Here is a 10,843-nt window from a genome sequence, read left to right as displayed (position 1 = left end):
CTGCTGCTTATTTTGACCCAGCCTCGGCCCCACGCAGAGCAAAGGGCTCTAACCTCAGGCTTGCCTCCGGCCGCTGTGTCCCCCTTCAACGAGCTGTCCTGAAGGTGGCGCCGCGTGCTCAGCTATGCTGCGACCTGCCGCCTGCCGAGAGTTCCTGCCCAACCAAACCCAACCGGCTCGGCCACACAGACTTCCAGAAAGATCTGTGGGAAAGGCCACCTTGGCACGATATCCCTGTAATCGAGAATAAAGGGCGACCTAAGTCCCCCAAGGAAGAATCGGATTAAACCCTCTCTAAATTTTCAGTTCGGAAAAGGAATCAGAGGAAACGCAAAAGTCATGCCAGGACTCCGGGTCCATTGCTGGTATATTGACCTCAGGGCCGTCTCTTCTCACCGCCTCTGCTTGTGGCCCCAGGGACAAGGGCACTCGGGCCCCCCCACCCTGAGCCGCCCCACCTCCCTCCTTCCAGAAGGCCTCAGCATACACTCCGTGTCTTCGTGGGGGAGACCCCGAGCAGCACGTTAGGACCCAGCGCCCCGTGACACCCTATGCTTTTCTATTTTTAGTGGTCACCTGCTTTTGTCATCATTCGTCATGTCATCGTTTGCCCCTTGAAAGCGGAGGCCGTGTCCTTCCTGATGGAACTCGCCCACAGCGGCCTCCAGGGCCTCCCCAGTCTGCCTCTTCTGCTCTCATTGCCTCACTTCTCCCTCACTGCTTTGCTGCAACCTCCTTGCTTGTTCCTCCCACCTGCTTTCTCCCGCTTGGCCTCTGTGCTGCTTCTCTACCTGTCCAGGTGCCGTCCTGCCTCGAGGCCTCCGCACGGCTGCCTGCCCCCGGGGCTAGATTGTGTGTCCTCCCGTTTCCTCTCTCTCTCTCTCTCTCTCTCTCACCTGCTTCAGATGGTTACTCAAAGGCCACATTCTCAGTGGAGTCTTCCCTGACCCTCCAATCGACCACCCCCACCAACCATCCTAGGCTTCACAGCCGTCTAACAGACTGCCGTGGTGCGGTGTCCGCGTCCCTACCCTGGGACGTAGGCCCCACGAGGGCCAGGACTTTTGGCTCTTTGGTTCAACCGTTGCTGTCTCCTCGGCACCCGGAGCCACGTCTGGCACCAAGGTGTCTGTTGAGCTGTTCGTGCTGGTCCTACCCTAAGTGATTTTTTGAACTAACTCGTTCACCTTTTTAGGTATTGAATTATCCTAATTTATAGGTGGAGAGAATTCCTCTGCCCCTGGAAAGTCTTTCCTCTTCCTGATTTATTTTAGCATCTTCTTTCCAGAACAAGGATGTCTTGGGAGGGGATGAAGAAATCAGAACCAAAAATCAGTCTTCCCACGGAAATAGGAACGCAGAAATTTACTGAGGTCCTTTCCGTTTCAGTTGCTTCTGAACAGTAAGTATCCTGAAAACTTGGAGAACATTTGGTGTGAGACCAGAGCTACAAGTCCCATTAAAAATGTCTCCTGGACCCTTAACTCTGGGAAACGAACAAGGGGTGGTAGAAAGGGAGGTGGGCAGGGGGTGGGGGTGACCGGGTGATGGGGACTGAGGCGGGCACTTGATGGGATGAGCACTGGGTGTTATGCTATATGTTGGCAAATTGAACTCCAATAAAAAAAAAAATATATATATATATATATATATATATATATATATATATATATAAAATGTCTCCTCCTGGACAGCTCCTAGGACAGCCATTCCTTACTTATCTGCTAAAGGAGGGGACATTCAGAGGAAGAACTGGTTCTCTCAAGTCACTGATGCCCTTTTTATGTGGAAGCCCTTGGAGCTGCCTGGCTGTACAGTCAGCCGGACCATTTGGGTAGAAATGTGAGGTTTCTAAAGCCAAACCAGCTGTGCAGTGAGATGGAGCCCAATTTCCTGAGCAGGAAATGGCAAAGAAGACGCCGATTAAATGACTACAATATGGGCATAGCGTCATTTTGTAGAATGCCGACACCTTGCAGTGATCAACAACTCCAGGGGAAAACAGCGTTCAGTCTCACAATGCGGAAGCCTGATTCGTGGCTAATGATTTATCACAGATGTTCGACCCCACTTCCATCTTCAGAGTTAGAAGATGAGCAGACAGATGCTCACCAGCCCGTAATTTCAGGGGAATATCGTACTGCAGCTACAAACAAGCACAGTTCCTATATGAACATGTGAAAAATTGTTACAGAGAAAGTGGAGAATGCGCATTTATGACGCGACATAGAAGTGGAAGTAAATACACCTTTGAATTTTTGACTGAAGGTAAAGATCCTGGTTCATTAAAGCCAAAGGAGAGGAGAGAACTGAAGGGTGTATCTGACCGGGAGTCCATCCGCAAGGTCGGAGAGCGTGGCTCATGCCATGTCATCATCCCAGAGCAACGTAGGGTTGGCCAAGGCCGAGGGCATCATGTGGGCACAGTGAGGTCAGGGAGACGAAGAGGCTGCTCTGCAGTTGGACTTTCTACCGATGCCGAGGATTTGGGGAACACTCAGGCTGCGAACGGCCAAGATGCAGCCTGAGGAGAAGAAAACAGCAGTCATCAACTGTGTGTTCTTGCAGTGAAGCTCAACAGGAGAGCAAATGAAGAAAATGAAAGCCCCCAAGGTAATTTAATCAAAATCGGTCTCCAGGCCCGGGAGTTGGAAAGAAAGGAGAGCGACGAAGCCCCAGAAAGGATGGCTTCCGGGAGAACCCCGTAACTGGAGGGGCTGGGGGGCAACAGCGGAGCGTGGGGACCGCAGAGACGCCGAAACGGTGGTGGCTGAGACCCGCAAGAAACTTGGTGGAATTATCTCCTTCGTTCCAAAAGGACTCCTCTTGGGAACTTGCTAATGGGATCATATCTTTTAAAGATTCTTCAGATTAACCAAGAGGTAAAAACCGGGCAGGAGAGAGTAGACCATTGGGAAAAAGAAAAGCACCCCTTAATCGCCGTCCCCATTGGGTTTTGGAATCGATCCCCCTACATCCTGACCAGAAAAACAAGAATATGTAAGTCTTAGACTTGGCTCCAAGGCCAACTGAGGGGAAGGAAGTAGTAGGCCCTGGAGGAGAAACCGCCTGCTTGATCTCTTAGGTTAAAGAGAGAGAAATCAAAACCCAGGAGGGGGCTGGATGGAGCACGGCCCCACTCGCACCCCCGGGGCTCCAAAAGCAGGAGCCAAGAGAAATCTGCTTTCTCCAAACGCGTTCCCCCCTGTGCTGCTGTATGGTGAAGCGTGTGGGGAATTTCTGGGTGACCCCAGGCCATGCAGGTGCTTGTTAGACTTGGGAGAGGCAGTCCTGGCGGGTGCCCGAGGGTGCCCCCGCTTTCTTGAGGGTCCCGCCAACATGCAAGGCCCTGATCATCCCTGGCCTAGGCGGAGTCTGGGGGGGAGCTGCGGGGAGCAGCTTTGCAGGCCTCCTGGGGGGCCGGGGGAGTCCCTCTGGGACAGGAACAGCCCTGCGGGGAAGAGGCCCAGTCCCCAAGCTCAGGGGAAACTCCTCAGCTGCAGAAAGACCTGCCTTCCCGCTGTGCCTCGCCATTCCCACCATTTGAATTATTCCTTGGGTAAAATCCGTTCCTTCCAGAAGGCTCCTATTAAAATGCAAACACGTTACCTGGAGGTGTGAATCGAGATATGAATCTATTTATGCTTTAATGTATATTTATTTGTGCTTTCGCGCAGATTAGTCCCTTAAGGTAGAGGGGGTTTGGAGGCAGAGCTGGGCCCCAGGAAGGTGGAGCCGGGCAGGGAGGCCCAGACGTCCTGGGCCTGCATCTCCAGGCAGAGGAGGCAACACAGAAGCGCGGGGCGATGGGCTTTCCTTTTTCCTTCTGTCTTCTCTCCAAATACGGTTTGGGGGGCCAGGATTTATGTTTAAAATGGATCGTAAGGATGCGTATCTTGCCCTTCACTTCTCCCTTTTGTAAAATCTCCCCTTTTCTTCCTTTCGAACTAGGATATAAATTTGTCAGCCTCGCCACGTAGGTAAAAATCTGAATATCGGGTCTTTAAAAGGAGGCTTGAGTCGGCATCATTTTAGGGAGCGGGGGAGGAACTGACAATATCTGGCAAGTATTTTCGAAACAAATTCATTTCCTTGAGGACATTTATGGAGGGATCCAAAGAGGACAAGCAAGGGCCTGGGCTTATGTCTCCTGACTCTGCCCAATGCCAGCCTTGTCGGTGGTCTGGCATTTATCGATGCCTTGGCTCTTTGTTTTATACGGTATTATCTTAAGCAGGAAACTGGGAGGTTTACAGTAGATATGGCTCAACAATCCTTTCAATTATGACCATTTCTGCTTGAAAATAATGCATATTCTAGTGCTCTTACTTGACTCACAACTTTCTAGAAGCTGTGGATCACAGTTCCTTAACTTGTACATGATTTTGCTATGTTCTCACCACCGTTTGGGGGAAAGTTATTCAGAGAGAATAGATTAAGAGTTTTTGTCTTTGCTCTTTACAAAAAAAAAAGTGTGTGTACTCAGCACTCAGGGCAAAGAACTGAGATTTTTCCATAAAAAAGAAGTCTTTCCGTGCGGTGCCTACAACGTGCCCCACACATACCAGGTTTTATGCAGGAGCGAAGGCCAAGCGCCAGGCCCGCCTGCAGACACCGCCAGGCCGCATGGGCCATCGCAAGAAATGCAAAAACATCCCAAAACAGCTAATTTCTTAGTGTGTTATGACCAGACCTAGCAATGTATTCTCTCTGGAAGAAAGTATTCCTGGATCGACCAACTCTCAGACCTGGTGTCCCACTCAGGGTCGTCTTCGGGAGTCGAGGCCTTCTGCGGGATCCGCGGACAAGCTGGTGCTGGCGCTGGGCACTGCACAAAGCGCTGGGTCCTGTGGCCTCAGGAATCCTAAGTCACCAGGCCCTGAGCCCCCACGTTAGCATCATCCTCCCCTGGATTCCTACAGGTGCCGCAAGTCCGGACACAGTGACAAAGAAATACTAGTGCGTGCGGACCCCCTGGTTCTCAAAAAAACCAAATTCACAGCAAACTGGAGGGTGAGAGCGCCTGCAGGGCGTCTTCATTTCTGATTACAGACGGGGCACCCTCTTGGCTCCTTCAAATTCACATCGCGGGGTAGTCGTCGTCCTTCCAGGGATTTAGCAGCGTGTCAGGTCGTGGGAGGATCATTTAAACCCTCAGGACCATCGACCAGTCACCCGCCGACCAACTAACACCCAAATGGATGAATTTTCATTTTACTTTCCAAAGTCTCAAGAGAATATTGAAGATCTTGCTTCCACTCAAAAAGAGGGAGCAAAATATTTTAGCAGGGGGCAGGGGTGGGGTTGGTTTTGTTTTGGGTCATTCTGTTTCACTTTCTCTCAAGTATTATTATTATTATTATTATTTTTTTTTTTTTTAGGGAGGAAAATGCAATTTCAGTCGACTCACAGGAAGGGTTAGTAGTGAAAGCGGGCGTGGCTCTCCAAATGCCACCAGTGTCGCATTTCCATGGCAGAGCGGCCCCTCCGTTTAGAGCAGGCTGCTCCTTGCTGGTGCACGAGGTTGCTAGGATGCTCCTCATCCCTGTCCGCACCGGGTTCAGAAAGTTCCCCTGGGCCTGTCTCCTCCCTGTGCCAACCCTTCCTGAGTCTTCCTGGCGCCCCCCTTGGCATACGCGCCGGTAGCCCCCCCAGGGCCCTGGGTGCCCGCACCCCCTGCCCCCAGCGCCTGGGCCCTCCTTGGGCCTGCGGGCACCTGCATCTCCGCCCCGGGCACGGCAGCCGCCCTCACCAGGGCCAGAGAGACACCAGATGTCTTAGGATTTTGTCATCCAGCCCTCAGTAAAGCTGGGGGTTGGGTGGGTGTGAAATGGGTGCAGCCCTGCCCCAGCTCCCTCAAGCCCCCGTGGAAGAACTGAGCACGTGCTCTCCACGGGGAATAAGCCTCAGTTTCCCGCAGTAGGGGTCGCCTGATGATGCACTCTGGATTAACTTTATTTTTTTGTGTCACATCTCCATTCCCCTCCCTACGGTTCCTAGGACAGCCTCCCGAATAACCACCGGGGTCTTGTGTCAGGGCCCGCCTCCAGGGAGCCTTCAGCAGGCCGCTGCCACTGGTCTCCTGCCTCCCCGTGTGCTTTCCATCTCTATTCAAGCCATGCCCCACTCCACGTCCACGTCAGGCAGAGGGAACCCCACACGTCACGGGGCAGGGCTGAGGCTTAGATGACATATTTGTATTTGAAAGGTTTGATTTCATGTGCAATATGGTTTTCTTCGATTATATCTTTCTCTGCCTAAATGCATTGATCTATTATGTCAATATGCTAATGATTCAGAAATCGGGGTCTCCAGGCCAGCTAGAGCTCTCTGTCTTGTTTTTTCAATATGCATATTGATGGCCTATGGGTCCCTTGGATATACCCACGCCCATCACACTGAGCATAGGCCGCCTTCAGCCCAACAAACTTCTGTTTTGCCTCCAGGCTTCCCTGCACCACTCACACTGTTGCTTAAGTCAGAAACCAGAAAAAAAACCTTGACAACCCTCACTTAACCCAACATCAAAGAGGCACATGTTCAGCTACATGCAGTAGACGATGTATACATCCTTTATTAACAGCAGCTTAAAAGATATCGCTTTATTGTTCTCACATAACAAGTGGGTTCAAGGTAGGTGGCTGTGGTATTGATTTAGGAGCTTGAAAACACCCAGCATTACTTCTGCAGTTCATTTGGTGTTCCCCAATGGGATTGAGACAGAGCTGTACTATTTCTTTCTCAAGGAAAACAGAAATAGAAAGACACAGCAGCAGGCACGAGTCCCTTCCACCAGGAAACAAAGCTTTCCCTGAAGAACCTCCCAGCAGATTTCTCTTTATGGCTTATTGGGCGGAACAGGCCAGCTGACTACCCCAGCTCCAAGGGAGACCGAGAAAGTCGACAACAGGATTGCTACGATTGGATTAGCCCAATTAAGGCCCGTTGCCTCAAGATGGGCACACTGGCACTTCAGAGAACCAGGAAGAAGGATCCAATAGATATTAATTAAGTGATTCACAGCATCTGCAACAAACTCCATCCTTCTTCCAATCAAGCACCAGGCTGGGTCTATTCAATTGCTTAAATATCTCTGAAATGTGTCTGCTCCTCCACAGCCTCCACTTGAGGGTAAACTACGTCATCCTGCTCAGAATAACAGCAACGGACTCTTGCTAATTGTTCCTGTGCTTCAAGTCACAGTTCCTTCCTCCTGACCTCTCCAACTTTATCCAGGGTGATCTCTCATGGAGAGCGTGGTACTTGCTTCACCAACCACTTCTGCTTCCTTAATTTAGCTAACTCTTCCCATCACATCCCTCATCTCCCAGCTGAGGTAGGTGTACTTTTATAGGTTCTCCAGTAGTAAGTTGGAATTGTATTGTTGTTCCAGATAACACAATATTGTGTTATCATTGTCTCATATTGTTATCATCACCATTAGACAGGCTTTCTTTAAGAGTAAGGCATTTATGGGACGCCTGGGTGCCTCAGGGGTTGAGCTCCTGCCTTCAGCTCAGGGCGTTTTCCTGGAGACCCGGGATCGAGTCCCATGCATGGAGCCTGCTTCTCCCTCTGCCTGTGTCTCTGCCTCTCTCTCTCATGCTCTGTGTCTCTCATGAATAAATAAATAAAATCTTTTTTTTTTATTAAAAAAAAGAGTAAGACATATGTTTCATTGACATCCAGGTCCCCACCAACCAGAAGTATCTGGCATATAGAGTTCAATTAATGCTTTAAAAGAAAATATATTTTATTTATTCATTTGAGAGAGAGAAAGCAGGGAAAGGAGTGGAGGGAGAGGGACAAGCAGAGCTTGGAGCCTGACTCGGGGCCTTGATCCCATGACACTGAGATCATGACCTGAGCCTAAACCAAGAGTTGTCTGCTTAACGGACTGCACCACCCAGGCGCCCCGCAATTCATGCTTCTTGATTAAACAGATTGATTAATTAAGGAAGAGTATTTGCATACTGTTGTTAATTGAAAAAGTTGGGTAGTAATTATTTCTCTATACAGCTATAATAATAAAAGAAGGAACAGGAGGCAGCAGAGCAAAGTTATTGAGTAAGGATTCTGGATCCCTACAGACTAGCTCCACGAGATCAGCTCTGTGACCTTCAGTTAGCCAAGCTAATCTCTTTGTATGAATTTCCTCATTTGTAAAATGTGGATAATGATAATACTTAAAAGGTTGTTATAAGGATTTTAAAAGTCAATGCTTGCGATTGTAAGTAATTCATAGAATAATACCTGATACATGGTGAAATTACAGAAGTTTTTTTTTTTTAAATAAGTGACTAAGAGTCATGATTCCTGTCCTCATGGAACTCTTAGTAGAGGTCAGTGCTGTCCAGTGGAAATATAAGGTAAGCCACAGAGTTTAAAATTTTCTAGTAGCTACATTAAAAGTAATTGGATTACAAGTAAAATTAAGTACTCAAACCAATATATCAAAATATAACCATTTTAAAGTGTAATCAATATAAAAAGTCATTTTGCATTCTTTATTTTGCGCTAAGTCTTTGAAATACAGAGAATATGTTAGACTAATAGCACATCTCAATTAAGATGCTTAATTTTCTTTCTTTTTTTTTAATTAATAGACTTTATTATTTAGAAAAAGTTGGAATAACTGAAAAAGTAACATAAGCAGTTTCCCTATATCCCTATTCCCTTACACAGAATTTCCAAAGTTATTAAACACTGCAAGATGCTTAATTTTCATCTATATTCGGACCTATATTTAGATTTAATAAACTTACAGTTGAAAAAGTAGAATCACATATCCAAGTAGTTCCAAACAGACTTAATTTTACAGTAACTGAGTTAAATATCATTTTTAAAACGGAAACTTACTAAAGCTAAATAATGTTAGGAATTCATTTTCTCAATCACACTAAGTCACATTTTAGTGTGCAAGATCCACATACTGGATAGTGCAGGACTAGAGAAAAATATTATACATAAGCAAGGAAATCATAGACTGTGGTGAAGTGCTATGTTAGGGTGAGGATGGAGTGCTCTGAGAGCATGTACTAGGGGTGTGACATAGCTTCGGTGGAGGGAATTTATCAAATAAATTTTCCTGGAGAAAAATGCTGTCTATCCTGAGACCTCGAGCAAGAGCCAGACACCTGACACGGAAGAAAAGGTGCCTAACAGAAGAAATGGTCATAAGAAATGAGGGAAAACGCATTTTCACTGACCTGAACGTATTTCAGAGTGGCCATCTCAGAGTGTACGTGTGTGTAATAAGTGGAGAGCAGGTTAGAAAGGAAGAGGTGGAAAGGGAACAGTTGACAGAGGAGCCTCGGAAAGAAAACAAGGGAAGAAGACATGCCAGGTTTCCTGAGGCACATGGAGGCCAAACTAGCCTGAAGGCAATGAGGAGCCACTAAAGGATTTGAAGAGAGTGCAGTGACATGATCATCTTGTGTTTATTAAAGGTCATTTTCACTACTGTATGAAAAACCTTTAGGTGATAAAAACTGATGGCTGGCACCTCATGCCCGTTAGAATGGATACTATCAAAAAACCAGAAAACAGCAAGTGTTGACAAGAATGTGGAAAAATCAGAACCCTTATGCTCTGTTGATGGGAATGGAAAATGATGCAGCCACTATGGAAAAGAGTATGGAGGTTCCTCAAAAAATTAAATTAGAAGTACCACATGATCCAGCAACTCCACTCCTGGGTATATATCCAAAAGGATTGAAAGCAACATCTTGAGGAGGTATTTATGTACTCCTGTTCGTAGCAGCACCATTCCCAAGAGCTAAACTGTGGGAACGACCCAAGTGTCCATTGACAGATGAGTGAATAAGCAATATGTGGTGTGTAAACAATGGGATATTATTCTGCCTTAAAAAGGAAAAAAAAATGACATTTGCTACAATATAGTTGAAGCTCAAGGACATTGTGCTAAGTGAAACAGGTCAGCCACGGAAAGACAGATTCTCTTTGATTCCACTGACATGAGGTGACCAGGGTAATTGGGATCATTAAGATAGAAAGTAGAATGATGGCTGGCAGGGGCTTGGGATGGGTGGAGAATGAGGAGTTTTGTTTAATGGGTATTGAGTTGCGGTTTTGTAAGATGAAAAGAGTTCTGGAGATGGATGGTGATGATGGTTGCAAACAGTGTGAATGTCCTGATGCCAAAGGATTGTGCATTTAAAAATGGTTCAGAAGGTAAATAGTACATTATCTGTTTTTAAGCACAATAAAAAAAAGAGGTTATCACTGTGATGCAATCAAGAGGTAAAGATGAGGGCTGAAATGGGGTAAGGCAAATAGGGATGGAAAGAAATGGGTTGATTTCAAGGATATAGGAGTAAAGATGACAAGAATTTGTTGGTGACTGATGTAGTCGAGTGTGAGAGTCAGAAGTCAACCTATGCCCCAGATTTCTAGTGTGATAAACTGGAGCAGTGTTGACATTCTTTGAGGTGGGCGACAAAGAAGAGACATAGGTTTGGCTGGGAAAGTAAGGGTTCACCTTTAGACACACTTATTTTGAGGTGCTTGCAGCAAATCCAAGGGAAATTGTCTAGCAAGTAGTTGGAAATAGAAGTTATAATTTCTGGAGACAGATCCTGGAGCCACTTTCATACAGAGGGTAATTAAAGCTGTAAGAGTTGATGATTAACAATGAGCATGTCACGGACATTTATGATTTGTCTGCCAGCACCTTACCTTGGTGTCCTTTTGAGTGTTTTGCACATTCTCATCAGCAGTGCGTGATTTGGGTGGGAGATTCCTCTCTGGCCCCAATGATAGACTATGAGACCCAGGTCGAGTTCAAGTAGAAGGTCACATACAGCTTGATTAGGGTAGAGGA

Source organism: Canis lupus, chromosome 36, assembly GCF_011100685.1.
Source record: "Canis lupus familiaris isolate Mischka breed German Shepherd chromosome 36, alternate assembly UU_Cfam_GSD_1.0, whole genome shotgun sequence".
In the NCBI taxonomy this organism is placed as follows: domain Eukaryota; kingdom Metazoa; phylum Chordata; class Mammalia; order Carnivora; family Canidae; genus Canis; species Canis lupus.
The sequence above is the reverse complement of the archived record's forward strand: the minus strand, read 5'-3'. Positions refer to the sequence as shown.